At 44.8% G+C, this 13,516-nt stretch overlaps 1 long non-coding RNA gene across 1 annotated transcript in view; it reads left to right on the top strand.

The window, feature by feature from the left end:
- LOC307182408 overlaps positions 1–7,022 on the top strand; it is a 62,394-nt gene extending 55,372 nt beyond the window's left edge. The window contains exon 6 of the long non-coding RNA XR_013827164.1: positions 5,531–7,022. This is a non-coding gene — a long non-coding RNA (uncharacterized lncRNA). The remainder of the gene's footprint in view (positions 1–5,530) is intronic.
- The last annotated feature ends 6,494 nt before the right edge of the window (positions 7,023–13,516 follow it).

Here is a 13,516-nt window from a genome sequence, read left to right as displayed (position 1 = left end):
TCTCCTTTCTCTCTTGCACCACCTCCTCTGAAACCTTCTTTCACCTTCTTCCCCTGGCTGGTCACTGTGGGAAGACAACTTGACTGTATTGGCTGCTGGAATCCAAGGTTCAGCCGGAGTGGGTTCTGAATGGGCAGCTGGGTAAGTGGCTTTGGAAGACTGAACAGCATTTGCTCCCCCTGGGTTCCTGAGGCTGCCCTAGCCTGTGCCTCTGACTGCTGAACCAGGTGTTGGTTTTAGCAAGCTGGGATGGAAGGGGGGTGCTTGGGAGGGGACTGGTGATAGTGAGAGCCCCTCACCTGTATAAAGGATCAAGAAATAGGGCTTCCCTGGTGGCGCAGTGGTTGAGAGTCCGCCGCCAATGCAGGGGACGCGGGTTTATGCCCCGGTCCGGGAAGATCCCACATGCCGCGGAGCGGCTGGGCCCGTGAGCCATGGCCACTGAGCCTGCGCGTCCGGAGCCTGTGCTCCACAACGGGAGAGGCCACAACAGTGAGAGGCCCGCGTACCTCAAAAAAAATAAAAAGAAAAATAAAAGAAAAGCTGTCACTAGGCTGTATACAGAAAGGTTTCCATGAGTGATAGACATAATATTATAGGAAATGATAGATAAGAGCCATGGCCACATCCTAGAGGGCTTTGAAAAGGAGTCAGGGACTAAAAATGGGCCATGAGGGGTAGGGGGATATATTATCTTTTGGTTGTGAGGGAAAAAAAAGTTCAAGCTAAAAGAAACAAACAAACAAAAAGATGTTTTAGCCAAAACCTCCACACGTAGATACAGCTTGAGGCCGATCTTGGTTCTCAAGTGATGTCATCAGGAATCTTTCTCTCCATCTCTCGGTCCTGCTTTCTCTGTGTTGGCTTCTTTCCCCACACGTGTTGGCAACATGGCTTCTAGAAGCTCCAGGCTTGCAGGCATCTGCCAGCAGTGAGGCGGTGGGCAGGCTGCTAGTGTGAGAGTAGAGGTTTCATGCAGGGGTTACATTTGGAAGATTCAAGATAAAATTTAAAAAATAGATTGGATCCAGGTTCTGGGTGTTTTTGAATGCAAAGCTAAAGGTTTCGGCTTTATTGAAGGTTTTGAGTAGAAAAGTAACATGGTTAAGCTGAGTTGGCATCTTGAGAATCTAGTCTGGGTGTAGTGAAGTTGGACTAGAGAAGGAAGAGTTCGGGACCTGAGAGATTAGAAGGGTGTTTGAGAAGTCTAGGGGTCAGTGGAGGGCCTGGAGTGAGCTTAGAGGGTCGTCCTACTCACCGTGTTGCTCATAGTGGCACAGTCACCTAGATGTAGGGTCCAAGGCCCAGCCAGGGGCTCAGTGAATGTCACAGCGTGAGTTGTTGGGTGAGTGGGTGGATGGATGTGGGTGGAGCGACGTCTAGGTGAATATCCCAAGTCCTAGACCAGGCCATGCAAATGGATGGAAGTTGTGTGGGGAGAATGTACAAATGTGAGGAGCCCCAGTAAGGATACACATGCATAAAGGTTCACCTGGGGTGAGCGGATCCCAGCAAGACAGAGAAATGTCTGTTGCCTTCAGCCTGCCCTTGGCAGCACTGAGAATTCCACAAGAGATGTTAGGAACCAGTACTTCCCTCCTCTGACCTCCTGGGCATCTGGCACCAGGTAATTGTTTCAACTAGAAAATTTAAGCCTGTCTTCCCCTTTCAGGGAAAATCAGAAGCAGAGTGTTTTTATAATTTGTTGTGTCAGGAAAGGTTGGCACCAAAGAATCTTTTCCTGTCCACCACAGGACATTCTGTCATTCTTCTTAATCTTATCTCATGTAGAGTGGCAGGGGGAAATTGGGCTTTCATAAATTTAAAACAAAGTTATTGAAGATCTACCATATGTTAAATCTTATGGTAGGTACTGGGACTAAAAGATGAATACAAATAAATTTTATCATTTGTGATTCTTTTGATTGCAACGAACAGAAACCAACCCTGGCGAATGTAAGCCAAATGGGCAATTCATTTGAAGGATATTGGGATGGTGGCAGAATCTGTAGAAGACACTAGCCAGGCCTCAGGAAGAGCAGGAACCAGGCCTGCCTAGAGTCCCCAGTTGCTACCTTACCAGAAGTCTGAGGAATAGCAAAGATCTCCAACCTCAAAACTCCTGAAGTCTCAAATTCCTATGCGAGAGAATCTGATTGTCTCAGGCTTGGATCAGGTGTCTTTCCTGGAACTGATAAGCTGTGACAGGAGCTTCAGACTCACATAGCAAAGACATAGCTACCTTTGGGAAATGGACCAGAGAAAAGGAGATAAACTACTGTTGTGAGGCAAGCAGCTACCCCGATATGTCCTTACTACAAAAACCTGTTTCAAAGGCCACTAGAATAATCCCACTCATTCTTGGTTCGAGGTGGATAGGAAAGGCTGATCCAGTATCCATCTTGATTCCCTAATTTTCACACTTGTGTAATGGGTTGTCCCATCCCTTGGCAGGAAATAATTTTCTCCAGACACTTAGAGATGCTCATCCCATCTTTGAGCCAAACAAGGTAAACAGACCTATTTCATTGATTTCCAGGCCACTTATAAGGCTGGAAAACCCACAGAGTACTTTGATGCCAAAGGGGCTACCTGGATGTTGCCCGAATTTCCTTAATAGCTCACCTTCAGGACATCTGCAGTAGCATCAGCAGTAGGTAAATCAGTGAAGGCTTCTTCTCCATCATTCCCTCTTATTTATAATCAGTTAAATTTGTGGTCATCTTTTTTTTTTTTCCTTCTGGATGGTTTTGTGATTGGTATTTCTGTTGTAAGTGGGTCAGAGCCTAAATAGGTCATGTAGGCTCTCTGAATGTGGTAATCCTGAAATGAACAGGGCAGGGGAGAGGGAGGGAGGAGTGCTTAACTGGTATGTGAAGGGAGAGGGAAGGTCAGCTTGGGGTCCTACTCATAGGGTCCCACCACATGTATGGAAACCTCTGGTAATAGGGGCTAGGTAGGGATCCCTAGGTGAATTGAGGGAGAAATGGCTTTTTGGGCTTTGGACAGAGTGGAAGATGGTGTGTATGAGAGCACCTCTGCTTCCCTCTGACCTGATCTGTGAGGGTGATAAGAACTGGCTGGCATTCTGGATCTTTCAGCAGCTGGAAATTTATGGGAGAGGGTGAAAGGAGGAGGGGGAAAATGAATTGTTCTGGGCTGAACTGTGTTCCCCCTAAATTCATGTTGAAGTCCTAACCCTCAATACCTCAGAATATGACTGTATTTGGAGTTAGGATTTTTACAGAGGGAATTTAATTAAAATTAGGTCATATGAGTGGGCCACAAGCCAATATGACTGGTGTCCTTATTAGGACACAGACATCCCAAGGGAAGACCACATGAAGACACAGGGAGAAGATGGTCATCTGCAAGTCAAGGAGAGAGGCTAGAAGAAACTAACTCTACTAACACCTTGATCTTAGACATCCAGCCTCCAGAATTGTGAGGAAATAAATGTTTAAGTCACCATGTCTATGGTACTTTGATTCCAGACTGATATAGGGGCCTTCTGGGAGGTGATAGGGTTGCATTCCTCTCTGCCTCCTCTCCCATGAACAGGCTTGGCTTTTTGGATTCTCTGAGTTTTTTGGGGTGGTGTCTGCTCTTGAAACTTATGGGCTCAGGACCTCTGGGACAGATTCTGTCTTTATCCTCAGTCCCCTTTCTCCATGGCTTAAGGAACTTTCCTATTTGCCAATGAGACAGCTGAGAGAGACTGTGCAGAGCTGACCTTGAGCCTGACCCTGGGACTTGTCTTCATTTTCTTTCTCTGCATTCCTAGCATACTTTCACACTGAATGGCCCTTTCAGTGCAACTATGAGAGGGAGGGCAGAGGTCACATCGTTCTTGTAGATAGAGCCATAAATAAAGGCCCCTTGATGATGACCCCAGAGAGCTTGATCCGTCTCAGCATCTGTTCCTCCTCCCCGTCCTCCTGCCCCGCCCTGCTGCCCGGGCTCTGCCCCGCCCCAGCGGAGCCAGGTAGGCATTTACTAAATGAAGAGTTTATGCAGTTCATTGCATTTATTAATTTGTAATTTCACTGAGCTACATGTAGTGAAAGTTTTAATAGGACAATCAATTCCATTAGTGTTATTTTCTGCTTGAACATTTACAAAAATTATTTTAAAATTGAAATGATTCTATTGGGTCTTGGCCACTGGTCTCTCTTTCCCCTGCCCCACTTTGTGTCCCAGAGGTTAGTACAGCTGATGCTATAGCTTCAAGTTACAAAGTGTTTTTCAGAACAGAGGGCTGTATAACTATTTTATTGGTACATTCGCTCTTGAGTCCCTGGGAAGCCATGAGGACAGAGAGTTTCTGCAGCTCTCTTTGACTAGAGAGCTCACCCTTAGAGGCTGTGAGGGCCAGTTCTCAGTACTAGCTGTGAGCTCTTTGACCATTTGACTTGTACAGGAGAGGTGGAGAGCTAAAGTTGGTTTTGCCTGCTCTCTCTCAAGTCTTGTTGGTATAGAAAGCTTCCAAGTTTAGGATTAGGAAGAGATTTCTGAGAGAGAAAGGATTTCCTCAACTTAGCTGATCAGAATTCCTGGTTCTGCTGCCTAAATCCACAGACTATTCAGCCAACCTTACAGATCGTCTGTTTGCAGAGCAAGGATTAGGTCCCATGGGAGACAGCGCTTTTCGAGTTTCTGTGGAGCCAGGATTCTTTTCTTGGAAATATGCCTCCTTGAGACCTCACTCTAGAACGGAGGCCCTGCTGTTGGGGGTGCCTCCAGATCTTGGATCTGAGGGGAGAATACCCTGGCAGCCTCTCCCTTGCTTACTTGGAAAGGAGGGAGGAGGAGAGGTACTTAAGAAGGAAGATTTATGCCTAAGTGATAACAGGTCCCAAGGAAAAGTCCCTTCCTGGATAGAAACAGAATTATTGTCACAAGGATGGCCTATGGCTGGCATTTTAGTGGCTGAAAACTTACAGATCATGTTGGGAACAGGAGAGAATATTAACTCCCAGCAGTCTGCTGTATCGTCTCTGTGACAAGCATCCGCATGGATATGCCCGGCAGACAGGGTTTCTTGTTGCTGGGTTTATAGCTGCTCCCTGGATCCTCTTCAGATATTTGGTGAAGGCTGGTCTTGGTGGGGGATGCCAGCCTATGAATTTTGGGGCTGCTTCTGGGGATATTCTGGGTGCAAAGGAGTAGAGGCTATGGTAGGGCTAAGGTATTGGGTTTCTTCCCCTGGAGGACAAGTGGTTAAATTATCCAAGGCTCTTTGTGTTGAGGACCTTTAACGTGAGTGTTTAGAAGTTGAAGGTTTCCCTGACACCTGTCAGTAGGTGACCTCAGAAACCTTGGCGCTCTCCCTTCAATGGATCTGTGCTTAGGGCCATCCCGGGGTTAACTGTCTCCTGACCTTGAAGGTACATCCCACTAGGGTAAGCAGATTGAGCAATATTGCAACAGGACTTTACAGGGACTTTGATAGCTGGTGTGGTGTACCTATAAAGTATGTAGTATTTCCCAAACCTACTTGAGATTGACCATAATTTTTTTTTCTTAACAGCATCATAAGGGGTTTATATTCTGCAAACCACATTCTGGAGACATAAATCTTGTCCACTTGCAAGACTGATGAATTAGTAGTAGAGCCATGGTTTCCTAACCCATGGGCTTTCTACTTTGTCCTTGCTGCTCAAAGTGTGATCTGTGGACCAGCAGCATGGACATTACCTGGGAGCTCCTTACAGATGCAGAATCTCGGGCCCACTGTAGACCTACCGAATCAGAATCTGTGTGTTAAGAAGATCCAGGTGACGGGTGTGCAGCCTGAGAACTGAGATGCCCTGCCCTGCTCCTTGCTGCTGTCTCTCCTTCAGAGCCTTCCTAGGCAGTGACAGCAATTGTGCTAAGTTTGGATTTGGATAGGGAAGATTTCTGGGCCTCTTGGTCCTATTGGGATGTCCTGTTTTTCGCTTCCAGGTGGCAGTAGTAACCTACAGCAGGGCGCTCTATAAAACAATTCAGAGGTAACAGAGAGAAAATATAGTGAGACCATGGGGAAAATATAAAGAGATTTTTTTTTATTAAACCCGGAAGGAAAAGGTGCTTGGGTGGGTAAGCATGGACAAAATTAGAAGGAATTTAAGCAGATTTATGCCGAGGGCTGTGATGTGTTAGGGGTGGTGGTGGGATGATGCTCTAAGCCCTGCCAACCCCATCCTGTTTGATGGGAGGTTGGGAGAGGAGCTCAAAAGACATCTTTTTTCAGCTGAATGTGAGAAGTCCCTGCCAGATCAGATGTTCAACTTTAAAACAAATGGAGGAAAAACGATCAAATGCAGTCAACTAGAAAAATCCACTTTTCCTATTTCATAAAAAGCAAGAGCCCATGTGATAATCCCTCCCTTGGCACATGTTAGAGATTTCTTTATTGTTTCTGTGCTTGCAGCCAATTCTGCCACACCCAGCGGGGGTCTGGGCAACAGTGACTTCATTTGCACCGGGTCAGCATGCCAGTTCCAAGCCAGTGGCTCTAGAGCTGAATTCTAGTAGTTTTCCAGGGAGAAGGAAAACTCCTTAGAGTTTTCCTTCATGCCTGCTTATGAATGAGAGGAAGTGAAGAGGGAGAAGGGGGAAGAAGAGAGGATGCTACGCCCCTTCTCTCCCCAAGCACAGAGGAATGCACTTCCCAGCGTGGACAGCGGAGGGGGGCTGAGTCTGTCCCCCTCCTGAGCCAGGACTGAGAGCTCTTTCAGTGCCAGGATCATGACTTTCCTGCTACATACCAAAGATAAACACAGTGCCTGGTATTTACCCTAGAGTTGCTCGATAAATATTTGTTGAATGAACTTTGACAAAATGAAAAACATTGAGGTAATAGAAAGCTCATGAAATATGCAGTCAGGAGATCTGGGCTCTAAGACTAAATGCTGTGTGACCCTGGACAAGCTCTTCATCTCTCTGAACCTTAGTATATGAAGTGGTGATTGTGGTGCTTACCTCCCTGAGGTGTGGGGAGGATTAAGTGAGATCTGTGAACAGTGCGTAATTAATGTGAAGGATTTAAATGTGAAGGGATTCATTTTCCCCTGTACATCGTAATCCCTACAACTACCCCAGTTCATACTTACCATAAGGAAATGAAACAAAATGAAGAATAAAATGTCTTCACATTGTATTCAAGGGGGCTGAGACTTGAGAGCTTTGTAGGAATTGAGCTTAGAGCTCAGAGTTGGGTGTGAATAACCTTGGAGTTGACCTCGACTCCTCTTGCCCTCACCCTCCACATCCAGTCCTTTGGCCGATGGTGATTTAGCCACTCAATACCTCCGCTGCCACCCCACCCTGACCTGGGTCCCCATTGTATTTCACCTGGATTTCAACTGAATTTCTGGCTGGTCTCCCTGCTTCCTCCATTACACCACTCAAGTCTATTCTCAGCTTAACATCCAGAACGATGCTGGTCAGACAGACATAAGCTTCTTCCTGTCACCCCTCTGCTCAGAAGCCTTCAGTGGTTCCCATGTGACTCATATAAAAGCTGAAGTTCCCTAATGGGGTCAGACCTCCCCACTCCTTGACCTCTCTGACCTCACCTCTTTTCTCCTTGAGCATTAGGACCCAGAAATGCTGGCCTTGGTGCTCTTTGACTATGCCAGGCATGTTTATGCCTCAGGGCTTTTGCACTTGTTGTTCTCACTGCTTGAAAACCTTTTCCCCCATTGTTCCCTTAGCTTCTCTGTATCTCAGCTCATTTTCACCTTTATGTGAGGCCTTCTCTGACTTTCTATGGAAAGTCACACCCTGTTCCCATCTCCTACCTGATACTCCCTAAGTCATACTTTATTTCTCTCCATGGAACCCATGGCCCTATAGCGTACTTTATATTTTACCTATCTGTTTGTCTCCTCTCCTAGGTGTTAAGGCCTGGGAGTGTTTTGTTCATTACTGTATCATCAGCTCTCAGCACACTGCCTGGCACTATGGTATAAATATTTGTTGAGTGAATGAATTTCATATAACCTTGTTATATAATCTTATACAATCTTATTATAAGGCTTGGGTCAGAGGTATCGAGCACGGAGGGCTCAGGCTTATTTTGGGGCCACTACAGATTGTATCCTGAATTAGACAGCTCCTTTAAGATGTCATAAAGTAGGAATTGGTATTGTGTTTGCTCAGCTTGTCTCAAGGACCCCTGAGTGAGGAATATGTCATTGGGCAGAATTTATTACATTGCCCTAGCAACTGCTTCCTGAGTTTCTATTTTCTGAAAACTTGCTAATTTGCCTTATTTTCCCCTTACTCTCAATTATGACAGTCTCCTCCTTTCACCCTCCCTTTCCCTTTTCTTCCTCCGCATCTCCATTTATCGTCTTCTGAGCACTTCCCAGCTGTCCCTCCACCCCATCCACTACCCAGCCTCTTGGACTGGGAACTGGAACAGGTGCCTGTTTTACCTGGTTTTAAAACTACTGACCCTGCAAGCTCCTAGTTTGCGCTTTTCCAGCCCCAGTGGCAGTGTGCATGATGGGCTTCACCCTAAGTCTGGGGAACCCACATATTGATTCCCTAGAAGTCTTTGCTTGAGATTGTGTTGGTCCTTGTGGGAAAAGCACAGAACAGATCTGATGGATATTAGCACTCAGTGGGGACCCTGACTCTTGTCCCGAGGGTCTCTTGACCTTGACAGCTTATAGGTATGGACATGCACCTGCTATCCGTGGCTTCGGGTTTGAGTTCTTACTTTGCTTACTAGCTCTGTGTCTTGAGTTCAGACTTTGCTTACTAGCTCTGTATCTTAAGCAAGTTACTTTACTTCTTTGAGCTGCTCTAAGCCTCAGTCTGCCTCCTTATTGAAAATTAGGGCAATAGAACCTACCTCACAGGATTGCTATGAGGACTGAGGGAGATCATGTAGCTTTGGCACTTGGTGTAGAGCCTCACATGCAGGAAGTGCTCACTGAATTGTTCTCTCATTATTGCCATTATTATGTTGTTGTCACTGATAAAGTCAACTCCCTGGCTGACCTTCCCTACCAGGCAGTGTGTGTTTGTTTGTATGTCTGTGTGTGTGTGTGTGTGTGTGTGTGTGTGTGTGTATAGGTAGACATGTGTGGGGGAATTTACAAGTTGTCATTGTAAACTCATCAAGAAATAAATAGGAGATTTATAGCTTCAGGGCAATTAATTCTGCAGCTTTGCCCAGCATTAGCTCAGTTCTGGGAACAAATACGCCCCTATAATGGATTATAATCCTTAGGTATTCGGAATATAAAACAGCCCCTTGGGTTCCCTGTTGTGTTATGAGCAAACAATAACAGTTTAAAATGCAACCCACAGGCAACACTCCGGATGGGGTCAGCTCTCTTGCTATTGGCCTGTGATGTCCTTCAAAGAAAGTTAGTGAAACAGATATTCTTAACCTCCCTATAGTGTCGCAGGAAGAGAAGATGGAATCTAAATGCTGCGTTGACCTTGACAACGGTGGCAGTAAAAGGTTTTCAAGTTAGATGGAAATATTCACTCTTTTCCCTCACCTGGCTAACTCCCATTTAACCAGCAAATCCAGGTCCAATGGCCTGATCCTCCCGGGCAGAAGAAATCACTCTCTCCTCTGTCCTCTGTAGCACTAGGCTCATGCCTCTCTCACTGTATGCATCACTTTATGTTATTATCCTGTTTCCCTATCTCCACCCCACTGTGCAAGGGAGGGAGATACTTGAGGACAGGGATGATATTTAGGCAACTTTGCATCTCCAGGGCCAATACAGGGCCTGGCACCATGATGGTGGGAGGAGGTGAAACATGCTGGTTGAATTCCTACCAGGTTCTCGGACACTTGGCACTTGGTAAGTTACTTTATCCCCCTCAGAGTCCTGCTGGGGGGCTGTCTCTTCTACACAGGAGCAAACTGAGGCTCAGAGATTTTGCACAACCTGCTAGTTACTTTACTAATGAGTGGTAGAACCAGAATTTGAACTCAGTTCTGTGTGTCTCCAAAGCCTGAGCTCGCTTGCTTGCTTTCACTGTTTTTTTTTTTTTCCCCTTCCAGTGGAGTGTAATGGTCAAGGGCATAGACTTGGGCCAGACTGCTTGGCTTCGAATCTTAACCTCCTCATTATCAGCTGCATGGCTTTGGGCATGTTACTTAGCTTCTGTCTCAGTTTCCCATTTATAAAGTTGAATAACAATCCTTCCCTCTAGGATTGTGGTGTGAATTAAATGAGATAATATACATAAAGACCTTAGAACAGTATCTGGTAGTATGTAAACACTTGCTATTACTATTAAAATTTTCCTTCCTTCCCTCCCAAGTCATACTGCATGTGCTTTTCATAGCTGCCCATCCTATTCTTCCCATACCCTGCTGGCTCTGGTGTTGAATGGATGGATTAGGATGTGTCTGGCAAACACCTGGGCTCTCTTCCCAGGTGGATCTAGCAGGTAGCTTTGGGTACACACTTGTGTGATTTTTTTCACCTGGCACCTTGTCTCTCCTGGCTTCAGAGGGCTATTGAAAATCATTACTTAACCTCCAGGAGGTCATGGCTGAATATGAGAACATGCTTGACATATAGCCATAATGTGGCTCTCTAAAACATGCCCCCTGAATTGAAGTTACCCCTCAAATTGACACCTCCCCCTTGTAGTATAATAAGAGACAGTATAACAGAGTGGGCCCAGCAAGGACACTGGAATTAGACTGCCTGAGTCTGAATCTCAACTCTGCCATTTGGTAGCTCTGTGACCTTAGGCAAGTTACTTAATCTCTCTGAACCTTGGTTTTTTAATCTGTAAAATGGAGATAATAATATGGCTTATAGGGTACTGTTGTGGGGATTAGATGAATTAATGCCTATAAAATACTGAATCAGTGCATGGCATATTGTAAGTGCTCACTGGGCATTGGTTGTTGTTATTATTGTTGTTGTTATTACTGGAGCTGAACCTGGTAAACTTACTGTATGAACAAGCAGAGATGAAACTATCTAGGGGTCAGGGCTCCCTGCAAATGAGGGAGAGAGGGGTGGAATGAAGAATATTCAATTCCTTCTCCTACCTTCACTGGTCTGATAAGTCGCTCCTTTTGAAGAGAGGAGCAGGGAGGTGGGGGCAGAGAGAGAGACGTGGTGGGCATTGCTCTGCTGTATGGAAATGTGATACCGGGCCTGGCTTTCCCTGCACTTACCCCAGACCTGGTGCTCTGCTCAGTCACAACGGAGAATGCGGCAGGGCTGCTCCTGCTCTCAGAGTTTATGTGAAATGCAAAGTTGCTCTTGTTTCAAGTTACTCTTTTTTTTTTTAAATTGAGGCATAATTGACATTTTAGTTTCAGGTGTACAACATAATGATTCAATATTTGTCTATGTGTCAAAATGATCACCTCAATCGGTCTGGTTAACAACCATCACCATACAGAGTTACAAAATTTTTTTGCAAGTTATTCTTGCACAAAGTATAAAGTTACTCTGACTTTTAAATGACTTAAGACTAATGAGTGTCATGACCCAGGCAGAAGACCTGAGCTATGGAAAATCTGGTTTATTGTCACATGCTTATCCAGGGTGGCTTGTGTTTCATTATTTACCCAGGTCTGTCTGTGAGGATGGGGAGGCCCAGGGGCCGTGGAGGGGCCTACAACAGATGCCGATTTCATAAGCCTCAAGTGCAAGCAGAGGCAGGACTGCGGGGCGGCCTGGCTCCTTCTTCCCAGCCTCATATGAATCACCAGGGAGGGAGAGAAGGACTATGATTTACTATATCCATGTCAACTGGGAACGTATTTCCACGTCACAGATGAGGAAACTGAGTTTCCAGGTGGGGGTTAAGCACCTGAGATCCAGAAATCTTATTCAAGGTCACTCAACTAGTGAGCACTAGCTGGATTAAACCTGGATCTGTCTGATGCCAAAGCCACACTCTTTCCACAATGTCCCCTTCTGCTTTCCTACACTGAGATGCTCCCCAGTGCCCCTGTGCTATAGACAGGAATGAGAGTTATTACAGGTAACTCTCCATTATAGCAATCAGTTAAGCAAAACTGATTTTGTTGTTCTTACTGGCCCAAATGGAAACATATTTGGGCAGAATCAAGCTGATTTTACCATGAGAAAAGTAATAATAATGACTCTAAAATGCATCGTGCTTTATGTGAGGAGGATATCGGCATCCTGCTCTCCACTGTGTTCCATGGCTGGTTGTGACAGAAGTGGTTTGCAGGATCTAGTGTCCAAGGGACCAGCTAAGTTTCAGGGAGCTGCTTGTGTTGGCAGAAAAGATGTGTAGCTAGCATGAGAATCTAGGTTGCCACCTGACTTTATGTCCTGGAATGATGGCTCTCACCCACGTAGAATGGTACACAGAAGCAAGCATGCTTAGAGTGGCCCTGGCAGGCTACTAGCCTAGATTCAGTTCATTTACAATGATTTGGAACATATTTGTAAAGTATCAACCATGTGCAAGCCACTCTTCTCAGGGCTGTGTTGTGAGTTGCATGGTCTGGATTCCCCAGTATCCTGCATGTGTTTGGCAGAAAGACCAGTGTGAGCCAAGATTGGCTTAGGGAAGAGGGGTGCAAACAGAATTTAATTGTCAAGATTCCAAGGTTTAGAAAGTTGGCTCTCAAACTTTGATGTCAGAAAACATTATCTGGGACATTTGTTAAAAATGCAGGTGTCTTCCTCAATACATAAGGCAAATAGTAACAGCCATAAAAGGGGAAATCGACAGTAACACATTCATAGTAGGGGACTTTAACACCCCACTTTCACCAATGGACAGATCATCCAAAATGAAAATAAATAAGGAAACACAAGCTTTAAATGATACATTAAACAAGATGGACTTAATTGATATTTATAGGACATTCCATCCAAAAACAACAGAATACACATTTTTCTCAAGTGCTCATGGAACATTTTACAGGATAGATTATACCTTGCGTCACAAATCAAGCCTTGGTAGATTTAAGGAAATTGAAATTTTATCAAGTATCTTTTCTGACCACAACACTATGAGACTAGATATCAATTACAGGAAAAGATCTGTAAAAAATACAAACACATGGAGGCTAAATAATACAATACTTAATAATGAAGTGATCACTGAAATAATCAAAGAAGAAATAAAAAAAATACCTAGAAACAAAAGACAATGGATACACGACGACCCAAAACCTATGGGATGCAGCAAAAGCAGTTCTAAGAGGGAAGTTTATAGCAATACAGTCCTACCTTAAGAAACAGGAAACATCTCGAATAAACAACCTAACCTTGCACCTAAAGCAATTAGAGAAAGAAGAACAAAAAAACCCCGAAGTTAGCAGAAGGAAAGAAATCTTAAAAAATCAGGTCAGAAATAAATGAAAAAGAAATGAAGGAAATGATAGCAAAGATCACTAAAACTAAAAGCTGGTTCTTTGAGAAGATAAACAAAATTGATAAACCATTAGCCAGACTCATCAAGAAAAAAAGGGAGAAGACTCAAATCAACAGAATTAGAAATGAAAAGGGAGAAGTAACAACTGACACTGCAGAAATACAAAAGA

The sequence above is a fragment of the Stenella coeruleoalba genome (genome assembly GCF_951394435.1).
Source record: "Stenella coeruleoalba genome assembly, chromosome: 2".
Taxonomy (NCBI): domain Eukaryota; kingdom Metazoa; phylum Chordata; class Mammalia; order Artiodactyla; family Delphinidae; genus Stenella; species Stenella coeruleoalba.
Note: the sequence above shows the minus strand (reverse complement) of the source record. Positions and strands in the feature narration are given on the sequence as shown.